Raw genomic sequence first — 13,912 nt, 5'->3', positions numbered from 1 at the left:
AAGGGGGGGGGGGAAACTTGCCTCACAAATGGAAAGGGGCTACAGGAAAACATATGACTCTTTTTTCCAAGATGACACCCTACTACCGGTTGATAAAAGTTAATATTCCCTCTTTGGCTGGGGGGTGGGGTGGGAAGGGGAGCCCTTACATGAATTATTTGTACACAGGCTGTGTTTCCATACAGCCTGGGGAGCAAAGCTACTATCTTGCCAGCTATGTGATGTCATATAAATTCTGTGCCAGTTTCAGGAGTGTGAGCCTAAAGCATAATGAGCTTCCTGCTCCAAGAGGAGCCTTTCATTCCAAGTGCTGCCCTTGATGTCAATGCCAGGACAAAATTATCTAGGATGAGCAAATGTGACTGTATTAGCATCTTTCCAATGACACCTGCAAGACGTACGTATTCAACACTACCCTCTGTATCTCATTACTCTTATGGCAGTGCAACAATATGCAGTCCTTTAAATATATATATATTAATTTTAAAAAAAAAACAAAAACAGAAACAGAAAAAAAACAAATACAACAACAACAAACACAGAAAATATATACAGTATCAAATCCATAAAATGGGATTCTCCAAATCCTGTGACTTCCCTCCACCCCCGCCCCTGGTTCCTTAAATTTTCTTTTCAACTACATATCATTTCTACCCCCAAAATATTTTTAACCTCAAAAATGCAGTCCTGAAGCAAAGATCTAGTGACAAGATAATGGTATCTTGCAAAGCCTTGAACTGAAAATTTTCCCTTAAAATTTTCCACTTAAATAGGAGCTCAGAAACCCATGGCCCTCCAGATGTTGCTGGACTACAACTCCCATCATCCCTGACCATGGACCATGCTGGCTGGGGCTGATGGAAGTTGTACTTCAACAACCCTAGTTCTGCATCCCTGACTTAAAGTAAACATGCCCAGGAGAACATTGCATATAACTAGAAGACAACTATGGTTCAAATATAGAGAATGTAAATAAATATTGTCCTTTGAGTCATGAGAAGGCATGTAGGTCACTGGTTATCAAACCATAGAATTCCATCTATGATCTTATTGCCTGGACTGACATGTTGCTGCTAAACTCTCTTAATCTCAACCCCATTTCAGTCATATGTCATTAATGGCTCCAGCAACCACTGTTTGGTGACTTGTATAGGTTTTCAAAGACTTCAAAATCCTGATTCACTATCTTGGAAACAGAGACAAAGGATTATACTGTCCCCAAGCTACCATATTGTTTCCCCAAAAAAGATAGATAGGTATAGATAAATTCAAATTAACTTCAGACCCGTAATAAATATGGCGCCTAAAGTATTTACAATCTGGACTGGAGGGTTTTGGAACTGAATTCTGTTGTGATGACCCTTCCAAACAACTGTGCTCAGGATCATGGTGTTACATTTTACACCTCAACTCAATAGTTTTAATTTAAGTTCATCTCTACATAAGCTTAGCTCAACCCAGTGCAGGAGAGACACAGAACGAATTAACTTGAAGTAGCCAACACTGGGTATAAAAATGAGAGGGAGGAATTCTTTGCACAGGAGGAGGAAATCAGTGCTATCAACCAATTATCTTGTTCTGTGCTATTCAAGAGCAGAGAGTGAAACACTACAAAGCCATGAACTAAGGTGTAATTGTCCCATACTGAAGGCTTGGCTGAAGAATACAGAACTGAAAAAAAAATATTTAGCAAGGTACACTAAATTTCAAAGGATTTTAAAAAGTCAATTACTGTATAAAGAATGTATCCTTAAGCATCTTTGCTGCCCACTACTTATCTACCTTATTTTCACCAAGAGAGAAATTCTAGGCTGGCTTATTATTTAGGTAATGCAGCCATTAGCCTCAGTTGCAAGCAACACAATTAACTGGTACTTGATAATGCTCATTTAGGTAACTGAATGCTCCAGAAAACCAATGAGGTGCAACTTAGGATAAGTCAAGTTCTCAGAAGATATGCAATGGAACAGTTGTTCTACAGGAACATTACATGCAGGAAAGAGAGAGAGAGAACAAATAAAATGACACCAACATAGGAAGATTACGTTTGAAAAGGGAATTAATAAGAAAGGTAACATTATGAGGTAAACATTTTTTTCCCAAACAAGTGAGAAAAAGGAGTACCTTTGTTTGATTATCAAGTTCCTCTCTCTTGTAACTGATCTCCTTTGCTCACTTTACAGATAACAGTGGAATCGAGGAGGAATTTAATGCTTTTTAAGTATGTATTGCTTTCATCTCCATATTTTCACAGGGGTGGTCCAGGCTAGCCTACTGGTGCCTGTAAACAGCATCAAGGATAAAGGCAGACAAATTGCACAATCCATTGCTGACATAAGCTTGTGCCTTATTGGGAAGAATGGCAGATGAAGCTAATGGACTTTATGGAACTCGCCGAACTGACCGCGAGAATCCGAGACCAGAGGGAGGAGAAGGTGTTGAAGGATTGGAAGAAATTTAAGGACTATTTAGTTAATTATGTAAAATTGAATATCTGAGCAGAATTAGCTGCTGAATAAGGCTTTAGCTAGGCAATATTAGATTAAATTGTTGGTAAGAATTTTTATAGTATATGTCATAAGTGTTTAAGAATGTCTTGAGATATTGAAGTTAGGTTATGAACTATGTTTATGTAGAGGAATCTAAAGATAAATAAGAGATATGGTTAATGTTTATGGAAAAAGATATATAGCTACCCAAAATATATATGGATTATCAATGCAGTGGAGGGAGTGGGGGAAGTCCCCCATGTTGAGAAGAATGAATAAGAACGAGATAAAGATTGGTGTTTTGATAGGTATGTATGTGCTTTTCTTATGTTTATTGTGTTATTGTTTGGTTTGTTTGATGTGTTTTTTGTTTATCATAGTTTTATTGTATTTGTGTATGTTGTGTTCTTTTTATATGCATATGGAAAATAATAAAAATTTTATTAAAAAAAAAAGCTTGTGCCTTATTGTCCTCCCCTCCAAGCAAATGCAAGGCATTACACCCACTCTCGTCTCATATAGCTCAAGGGAATATTGTTCATAAGAAAGGATTTTACCACTGTCCCAAATGATCAAATAATATTTTGGCTGGGATACAGGGACAGTACAATATTTCTGTTTAAGCATCCCAAAGGTTACTTATAGCGTTAGAACGCTTGGGTGAAGTAGCGTTAGCATACCGAATGTTTTAGTTCCAAGCATTTATGCAGCAGGATGGAATAAATTTTCACTAATGGTAAACATTCCTGCAGCTCTGAAACACAACTACAAGATTACTCAACTGATTCAAAGTGTTTGCCACATGAAAGGGAATGACATATGTAAACTTGTTAAGCACAATCAAAGCTTTAGTCTGCACCCGTGCCAAGGATTTTAACAATAGTGCTAAGAATGCATTCTAAATAGAACAATTATGGTCGACGTCTATTTACTCTTAATTTTATGATAAAGAAAACTGTCTCACTGATTTAGACCTATTTAAAAGCTCCCTTTAGATCTGCAGCAGAAAGACTAAAATGCATATATTTTAAATGTAAGTGTTTAAGATTCAACACAAATGCTATAGTGCTTTTTTCTTGATGCAGGAAAAAGCATTGGATAAAAAGCAAACCACCCCAAAACTATGCTGATTAATTTAGGCTTATCAAATCAAAAGTTTTATGCAACCGCTATTCATTGAAGTTGAATGTAGTTTCATCCCACAGGATTTGCTCATTCCATGAGTATTAAATTCAAATATTTAAAGGCCTCCCTGTGGAAGGAAGCCACAGAGAATCAGCAACCCAACCACCCAAGCAATTTCTAAATTGACTCATGAGGACTGCTGCTACACGTGCAGCAAATGCAGTCATCTGGTTGCTTTGCCAAATGCACATATTCCATGGTTGTTCACCCATTTCAGTAACTTCATACAGGGTCAAGTGCAGGCACAGAGTTACTACCAAGACTAGGTTTGCCACTCCACAAGCCTGCTTTGGAAGCAACATTAAATATGGCTTACCATTACATGAATGAGCCTGTGGCTCATCTGCTCCCCTCTCTTCCACTGCCACAAGGCAATCGTAAGTTTTCCATTCCTTTTTAAATTATCCACTATTTAGCATTGCATCCAAACCTGAACTGTAGGTACTCTTAACTACAGTTTATTGAAACAAGCCAGCTTCATAAACCACAGTTTTCTGGATTCAGACAATGCTGCAAAGTATGGTTAAACAAACTAAAAAGGAAACAAACGCTTTCAAAATCTTCCTTGTTGCGGCTCATACCTATAATGGCCAGCTATGGTTTAGTGTTACATATTAAGGACTCTGTGGAAACAAGCCAACTTCAAACCATATTTTATAAATCTGGCTTGTCACTAAACACAATTAAGATCAACCACAGTTTAGGGTTCAGCAGTAAAGGTAAACTGTGGTTAATCTATAAAGGAAGCAGACACTTCTGAACTTCTCAAGCTGTATTGGCAGGGAGGAGAACACAGGAGCTTATGGTTTTAATGAACCAGGCCAGTACCTAAGGCACAAGCTGGTAGCCATTTGAGACAGATTCCATTAGGAAATGCATGAGATTGTGCATATATTATCCCATGCTAGATACAGTAATCTTGAACCATTACTGCAGACTTTTTGATAAATGTGCCCGCAGCAACCTATTTCCACATACATTGCTTAGACTGAGAGTTATGATAGCAGCATTTCCTAAGAACCGAACTTAACACAGACATAAAAAATGTATTTATTGGTTATGAACCAGTTTTCAACATGGGACTGGAGGAACCATTTTTTATCATGCTTAGGATATATCAACAAAGCAGTGGGGTGGGGGGAATCCCTTATAGGTCTTTTATCTTAAAGCCCATTAGAAACTGCACAAAGCCATAGCTTTACAGAACTGCTCTTTCCTTCACATATTAGATACGCAATGAGTACACTGAACAATATACATGTACAACAGTTGTACATATATATATATATATATGCACAATTAAATGGGGTTAGTATTTCCCTCGACAGCCTAACCATTTAATTACTGAAAAGTCATATAGAAACTAATAGCTCAACTTTGCATGTCATTTGTGCAAGCTATAGCTTATCAACTCCAGAAGAATCCCGTAGCATTTCTCATTTACATTGCAAATACCAAAAACTGGAGGATGGATGGCTTTGTGAACACATTGCATAAATCCTACCCACATCCTACCCAGTGGAATAATGCTCATTGATTCAATTATGTGTCACAGAAAGAAATCTGTATTTGTGTATTGCTGTATTTTGTGCTAGAGTAAAGCACTTTTGCTTGGGCGAGGTGAGACACTCAATTTACACCAATCCCCTCTAACTATCACAGTTTCTTCATCTTCTGGCAGATCTCCCAGTGCTCTAGAGCACTTTTTCATGGGCCCGTAGAGGATGTAGTGGTTACGGAGGTCAGAAAATACTGGGTGCCCTCTGCCTTTTCCAAGAAGAAGTGCTTTCTGCTGGTGCAAGGCCACACTAGCTATACTCTTAGTGCCATATTCATATAAGAGACTTGATTCATAGCAGGTCGATTGTTATTTGATAAAATAAAGCTGCTATTAAGCTATGAAACCAGTAAACCTAACACACAGTCAAAATAATTAATTTTAGCTGCTGAAGCTATTCTCAGGGGATATCCAGTTGTATCAGAATCACCTCATATTCAATATCACATATTCGTAATCATATATAGTAACAAGCATGGCCACATCCCCACACTATCCCCAGCGCATCTTAATCTCAGGGTCGTGGGTTCAAGCCCCACGTTGGACAAAAGATTCCTGAATTGCAAGGGGTTGGACTAGATCACCCTCGTCATCCCGTCCAACTCTACAATTCTATGATTCTATGAAAACAGTTCTAGAAACTAAATATAGCTTGCTAGAAATGGCCAACATAAATGTATTCTTCAAGAAAGCTCTATAATGTATTGTAGACACTAAAAACAAATCGATATTATCCTTCAGCCATAGTTACCATACTTTTCTGTGTAGAATCATAGAATCATAGAGTTGGAAGAGACCACAAGGGCCCTCCAGTCCAACCCCCTGCCAAGCAGGAAACACCATCAAAGCATTCCTGACAGATGGCTGTCAAGCCTCCTGCTTAAAGACCTCCAAAGAAGGAGACTCCACCACACTCCTTGGCGGCAAATTCCACTGTCGAACAGCTCTTACTGTCAGGAAGTTCTTCCTAATGTTTAGGTGGGAATTTTCTTCTTGTAGTTTGAATCCATTGCTCCATGTCCGCTTCTCTGGAGCAGCAGAAAACAACCTTTCTCCCTCCTCTATATGATGCCCCTATGTATAAGACGCCCCCTATTTTGGGGGACTCAAATTTTAAAAAATGGAGCAGAGATGGCATGGAGTTGTTGAACTTTGGGGGGGGGGGGTTTGCCAAAAACTGCTCACCTGCACACATCGCAAAATCCACCTCTTGTCTGTCCCCTCGCGACAGAAGCTGCCAATTGCAACGCCCAATTGCTGCAGCTTCAGCCAATCAACACCATCCATTTAAGCAGCAACCAATTCACACGCACAATAGCTGCTAACAGCCGCGCAGCAACCAATCAAAGGCCCACCCTATGCGCTACCCCATGTATAAGACGACCCCCATTTTTGGCATGATTTTTAAAGGAAAAAACCTAGTCTTATACACGGAAAAGGACGGTAAGCAGTTATAAATACCATTGATTTTAACAAGGGGTGGTCCTATGCAACTTGCCTAGGAGGAGTAAACCCCACTGAACTCAATGGAATCACTTCCAAGCACATGCAAACCAGACTGCACTGCCAAATATATACTCTATCAAACAGCTGCCCACTTTTGCTTCATTATTCCCATTTGAATATTTGTATTTACACGCACACATATCCAAGTAACTACACTAATTAGGGCAGAGAAATTTGTTTCAATAAATAACCATTGCTGCTATGAGTGCTGGAAGGAAGACCTGCTCCCTGCTGTAAGGCCCCATTTCCAGCTGGCCTAGGGGGTTGGGCCCAAACTCACGCTGAACCGCTAAAGAGGATCCTGGGAGGCCAGAGGGACAATGTTGGAACAAATCTTGGTTTGGGGCAACTGGCTAAAATGTTTAGATTGTTTTAAATGGGTTCTAATTTTGGATCCTCTGTTTGTTTTTTGTTGGTTAAATGTTTAGGTGGAATTGGTGGATATTTTAATGTGGGTATAATATAAATTGTTGTTGTTGTTGATTTCTATTGATGTATTAATGTACTGTATTGATTGGTTGGTTGGATGGTAGGTTGGTTGGTTGCTTATATAGGATATTTTATTTTTCAACGTTTGATGTTTTGTTGTGTTATGTTGTAATCTGCCCAATGTGGCTGGGGAAACCCAGCCAGATGGGTAGGGTATAAATTTTAAAGAAAGAAAAAATATTCGTTCGAAATAATCAACCAATATTTCCACAAGTGGAATAATTCAAAATGGGAGTGCGATCTAGTTGTAGATCTTGGATGATTTCTAGCGTGCCAACTCCCAAGTGCAGTAGCAGCAAAAAAGGCTCCCACTGGTACCACTTTCTATAGTAATTCATATGTAGAAATGTATCTTTATGCACGTAAGTTGTCCCAGTGTGTACTGTAGATAATTAGCTCCATCTCTCAGCCACCTTTCTGAATCTAGCTTTGCTCCTATAAGCCATTTTTTGTATCCATCTGTGATAGATGGACCTCGGGATTCTTACAAAAAAACAAAGTCAATCACACAATAGTTGCCTCACGCTTAACTTGCCTCGACTTTAAGGCTACATATCTTGCCGCCGACTGTGCAGCAATCCACAAACCTGTCCAAGCCTTACCACCTGGACTTAAAGTGAATTTAAGATAGATAATATCCTTTAAATCACATCCATCGTTTGACTTCAAATCTTGGATGTGCATCACATTCAATGAATGTTACAGCTTGAGATCACAAGCTGTAGACCTTCTATCTATAATAATAAATCTCGAAATAGCTCATTCAAACTCGCAAAACGAGAGATGGGACAGCCCATAGAATGAGACAGATTTTAAAAAGAAAAGAGAAAGGTAAGAAGTGGGAATATTTATTGAAGAATAACCCTCTAGTTACCTTAACAAACCAGGACACATCCATATTATTTGGCCTAGTCTTGTTTTTCCTGAAACACATCAGGTAATTTATAAGCATCAGGCATTTATGGAAGACCAGTTCAAAGCATCTTCACCTCTTTTCATCCACATGTAAATTATTTGATGTTGTACTTATTAAGCAGTTATTGCCTTTCTATCCCACCCTTTTTGCCCTTCTTCAATCAATCCCCACATCAACCCTGTGAGGTAGGTTAGACTGGCCACACCCAGTTAGTTTCATAGCTGAATGGAGATTTGAATCCTGGTCTCTCAGGTCTTAGTATGACACTCTCACCACTAAACCACACTGCCTCTCACAACACACATGCAAAAATACTTGATGCTATGCATGTTAACTCAGAAGTCAGTCAAGAGACCAATTTTGAAATCAAAGAGTCACTTCAAAAACAGTCATACTAGCAAATGCCCCAAAATGACAGACTTAGATGAATTAAAGGTAATTGCAATTTTTCTTGAGTCCATTAAAGTTAGGAAAGTTTTATGGTAAATGAACAATTCCAAAAGGAAACCTTTTGAAGTTCACAATTATTATTTCTACAAAAACAAGCAAGCAAGCAAGCAAATCTCAGGACTGAAATCATTTTTCATTTTTAAGTGGCAAGATGGCATTCAGGCTAGAATGTGCAACATTATCGAGACTACCACATTAAAATAAATGTGTGAATCACTCTGCTGTATTACCAATATAGACCACTAGTAAATGTACTTATGATCTAACAGCTTTGTATGTATGGTTATTCAAAAGTAAGCCCCACTGTGTTCAATGGTTCTTACTCCCAAGTAAGTGTGCAAAAGATTACAGCCAGTGATTGCAATTTGCATGATTTCCTGGGAGTTAAGTCCCATGGGTTTACTCCTGGGCAAACATGCATAAGATTAAACTTGGACTTGGATATCCATCTTCCTCTAAGTGATTTTCTCAGCAAGTACCGGCTTTACCTATCAATTGTTAGCAGTTTTAGACACATGTCCATCCAATGAAAAGAGCATCATCCTACAGACAAAATGCTTTGCAACTATGAGAAGCAATTATTGGAATTCGCAGCAAAATGCATTCATGTAACAAGGGAGTACTTGAGTCAGGCCTATTAACTTCGTGTGTATGTCACATTAGTTGAAAAGGAGCCTCAAAAAAATGTAAACTCTTGAGCTGTTAAATAAAAAGAAGTTCTGCATCCTCGGTATACCACCAAATGCATGCCGTTTATTCACATTTAACACGCAAAATGTCTGACTAAAAAATCAATAATCAACTTAACCCAAGCATCTCACGGAGCTGTTCTAGATATTCAACTACAAGGCCTGGTTTGTTCATCTTAATAGAGTTTTTGCTGTAATAGTTAAAACTAGGATGTAGCTTTTAATTCGAATACCACAAAACAGCAAAGATCCACGTAGATATTTAAGTATTTCATCTGTGGCAATCAACCACCAGGCTGCAAAATATTCTGCCGGTCACTGGGGGTGGGGGGGGTTAAGTCCACTTCATTTAGCAAAAGAAATACATCTGTATTTAGTGGGTAAGACTCCCGTCTCGAATCCGTTTGTATATCTCCAGCTCGGAAACTTCCCCCCAGCGAAGCGCCCTATTTCATTTCCTGCCCTTTAAAAAAGCTCGCCGGCTCTTGGTCCTTGCGGGGCGATGGACTGACCATGACACTCTCGCCGACGAGGAGCGAAGACCAGACCCAGGAAGAGGGGAAACGACCGCGCTCGTGATCGTGCACTTGCAAAGCGCGCCGATCAATTCCCCAAACATTTCATCTGTTGCTGCAGATCCCCAGCGCTTGCAACGAGCAACACACAACAAAAGCCTCGCCTGAGACTCCTCGCCTCTCGCACGCAGCGCTGTGCCTCATACTCTACACGGGGACCCCTCCTTTCCCCCTTATTAAAAAATAGTCATCAAGGTGTGTGTGTGGGGGGGGGGAACCGGGGCTACTCACCGCTTGCGTGGCCAGCCGCCCGCCTCGGGCCAGCCGCCCCATCCCACGAGCGCACAATGCAGCGAGCGAGGCTGGCGGCGTGCACTGCAGTCCTGCTCTGGAACGCTCAGCCTCCCCGACACTCCCGCCAGCCAATGAGAGCGCCGGAAGCCCGCGCTAAATTCTTGGGCTGCCTCGCCATTGGCCAGCCAATTAGCGTGGCTTGGCTGATCAGAGGGGTTGAGACGAGCTGCAGGGCTGGTCGCCCGCGTTGCAAGGCAAAGGGAGAGAGAGAGAGAGAGACAGAGAAAGGAGGAGAAGCCTTGGCTTCGCCACGCAGCCCTTCGACCAACCTCCGGGACTTCACAGGTCACGAGAGATCACCCCTTCTGCCCATCGCTCCCCCCCTCCCCGCTTTGGGGTTACATGTCACAGAATCCATGGAATGATTCCCAGATCCTTCTGGGGCGCCCTGTGGAACCCCCTGCCACCAGGAGTGCCAACTTGAATAAAATATGTTGGGGGGCGGGGGCAGGTAAGCCCCGCCCCGCATAATCGATCACAGGACATGGCACATGCACGGCATCTGATTGCAATGGCCATTAACTTTGGGGGGCAGCCCCCTCAAATATTTTAGGGAGGGGCTGAAGGGACCTTGGCCTCTAGGAGTTCACTCCTATGCCTGCCAGACTTCCCCCAGTCGCCGAAGCATTTCTGTTTCCCGCACTCCAAAAAGAGCCCCGTCACCTTTAGAACCCAAACCCTTTCCCAGTGGCACTGTGACAACGAAATGCTGCTAGAATGCAGGCAGTGAACCTAAGCACAGGACTGGGCTACTTTTTTCCAGTAGCTGGAAAAGAAACCACCATTGCCACTGAAAGTTTGTGGCAAAATATGCCCCCAAAGGCCCAACTTTCCATATCTGACAAGCCACCTGTGATTGGGTCCCACATCTTAGGAAGCAAGTGGGCTGGTTTCCTTCTGCCATTTCTTTCCCCTGCCTTCATTCCTATGCTACCTTAACCTCCCATCCTCTGCTGCTCTCCTATGGGCAACATCACCTGTTGCCCCCCCCCCTCTCACTTTTTTCCACCATAGTAAGACACATTACTTCCCTCACCGACTGTATCCCTTTGGTCCCCCTCGTCCCAGACATCTGCAGATGCTTTCATGATCAACCTGTGGCATGAATGATAGACATCACCTGGGCAACCTAAAACAAATACTGTGCTTCTTCAAAACGGGGTCAGGGTCCATCAGGAACCATTGCTTCAGGAAACTGAGTGCCAAATTCTGACCAGATGCCCTACAGAAGCAGCAGCCCCACCTGCTCCTGCCTGAGAAGGTGCCTTAAAGGGATAGTATGTATATAGCCTGAATGCGCATCACATGATGTTCGCTCTCTCTCCCTCCCTCTGTCTTTTTTAAACAGTAACAGAAGCAGGAAGGGGCACCAACGGAAGCTTCTCTCTCAGGACTAATACTAGGAATGTTGGGAGGGGGGTAGATTTTTTTGGCAAAACCATGGCAAAAAGGTTATCGAACCTCGACACTACAGTCCCAATGAGATTCAGGTGTGTTTCAAGAAAAGCAACAACAAATGGAGTGTTTACTATCACATTCAGCTGGGCCCAGAGATACAGTTTGCCAGTCCAGGATTCATAGATAGATAGATAGATAGATAGATAGATAGATAGATAGATATTGTTACTGCACACCAAGGATGAAAGGCAGATTTTACCGTAGGCTGCAGGGGTGGAGGGTGGGCTGAAGAAACAGATTTAGGAGATCACTGAATGCCATCAAAATACCAATTATTTAGCATAGTATTAGATTTTTTTTACTATCATTGGTGTGGGAGTGGGAGCACTGGACTTATTTTGCCTCAAAAATCAAAATACATTAGCCTATCTCGTGAAATAACCTCTAGGTGGGTTTTGAATCCTGACACCTATCTTTTCACATTTCTTGTGACTAGGATAGTTAAGTGTTCTCCGGACACTAAAAATATTCACTATAGGCAGCCCTAAATAACCAGAGCTTTCAGCTATGCATATTTAGCAATATATAATTCAATCCAGACAGTGTAGACGAGTGTGAACAATTCATTGGCTGTGGAATAAATCAAGACAGGAAGCCAGCCAGGTTTCACAACTAGGCTGCAGGGATTTCTCTAGTTTCCTCTCACAAATGAAGTTGCAGATCTCCAGCATGTGACAGAACTGTGGAGCCAACGGGCAAGGGGAATTTAGGGGTAAGTCTTGCTCACTGTTTACTTCATACTTCCATAAATGTTAATTAAATTGGACACAAAACAAGTGGAGATCTTTTGTACAGTGCTTGTTGTTCAGTCTTGGTTCACCTGAAGTAAAAGTCTGTTATATTCAGAATTACCCCATGCTCATTTCATTGCAAAAAAAAAATTAATGCATTAATTGACATGGTTTTACATGGGGCTAGCAGGTTAGATCATGCATTAGACCACATCCATTGGCTTCCAGTTTGGTTTTGGGCTCAATTCAAAGTGTGGATTATGTACTTTAAAGTCTTAAACTGGGGTGAGGAACCTTTTCAGTCCAAGGACCACATTCCTTCATGGACAGCCTTCTAGGGGTTGTGGGAATGGCAAGAGACAAATGCAGAAGAGAGACCAGAAAGATGAAAGTGATTCTCACCCTTTTATAGCAGACTACATTCCAGCTTTGCAAAACTAAGAGGTTTCCACACATTCTCGATCCAGGCAAGCTTCGAGGACTCATTCCAGCCACAGTTTGGTGTTAACACTAAATAAACAAAATATTTAATGTGTTGCAGTTCCAACCAACAGAAGAAACACTCAGCTTTCAGATGTTCAGAGAGAACACGTGACAGCTGAAACCAGACAAGGAGGGGGGCAACATTCCCATGCATGCAAAGTGCACTTGGAACCTTCCCTGTGATCAGAAACATGGTTTTTATGCCACTGCAGCCCCCCACCATACATTTCAGGCCTTGCTAACCCCCACCCCACCCCCCTTGCCTCACAAGATGCCTTTCAGGGGCTTCAGTGCCCCTGTTGCAAAAGAAGGGTTCTGTTTACACAATAGTGGATCGAATCAGCAAATGGAAAACGGCAAAGTTCTGTTGGCCAAACTGGCTCTTCCTATTAGGTTGAGTGCGGCAACTCCATTCATCCTGTTTGAAGTTTTAATGAAATGTCCTTTGTAAAATCCTCAATACTGTGGTGGCTGCTAAACAAAGAATAGTTTAAATCAACTCGGGCAGCAGCAGCAGCTGGAAAAAGAGTGTGTCCCACTAATGACAAGAGGGGCTGAGTCTGGCCCAACACAAATTGGAAATAAACAGTGTGGCTCTGAAACAGATCGGGTTGCTTCCAAAGCTACAGATGCAAGTCGAATATTGTGGCTGGTGCACACCGCTAGAGTAAGACATTACCATCTTAAGATCATTTAATTCAGTCTACAATTATGAGCCCATCACTGGCTGGAAATCTCTCATCTACAATGAATGTGTATTAAGTGATCAACATTATATATTGCTTCTTACAGTGCTAATTTCTTTTAAAAAAAACAATGGAGTACACCTATTAATGACTGCCCATGCAATCCTAACCTCAAACGCTGGCTCCCTCGGCCAGGAAAGCGAGATGAGCGGTGCAACCCCAGAGTCATTTACGACTGGACTGGACATTTACTAACTGTCAGGGGTCCTTTACCTTTTTTAAGCTCCACTGAATCAAATGGAACTTACTGGTACTTCTGAGGAGAAAGAGGATTGCAGCCTAACTTAACCCAACTGATTACAGCCTGTGACTTAGTATAAGAATTTTTGGGATGAGTTCAGCT

The 13,912-nt window shown here is 41.5% G+C and overlaps 1 protein-coding gene across 2 annotated transcripts in view; it reads right to left on the bottom strand.

The window, feature by feature from the left end:
- The window catches only part of LYPD6 (LY6/PLAUR domain containing 6), a 53,240-nt gene extending 43,031 nt beyond the window's left edge, over window positions 1-10,209 (bottom strand). The window contains exon 1 of one of the 2 annotated variants that reach the window (XM_033164490.1): window positions 10,089-10,209. The gene's annotated coding sequence lies outside the window, so the exon portion shown is untranslated. The remainder of the gene's footprint in view (window positions 1-10,088) is intronic. The other variant, XM_033164497.1, reaches the window with a different exon arrangement.
- Window positions 10,210-13,912: the final 3,703 nt, after the last annotated feature.

This window comes from Lacerta agilis, chromosome 1, assembly GCF_009819535.1.
Source record: "Lacerta agilis isolate rLacAgi1 chromosome 1, rLacAgi1.pri, whole genome shotgun sequence".
NCBI classification, from domain to species: Eukaryota; Metazoa; Chordata; class Lepidosauria; order Squamata; family Lacertidae; genus Lacerta; species Lacerta agilis.
This window is presented reverse-complemented; position numbering and strand designations above follow the sequence as displayed.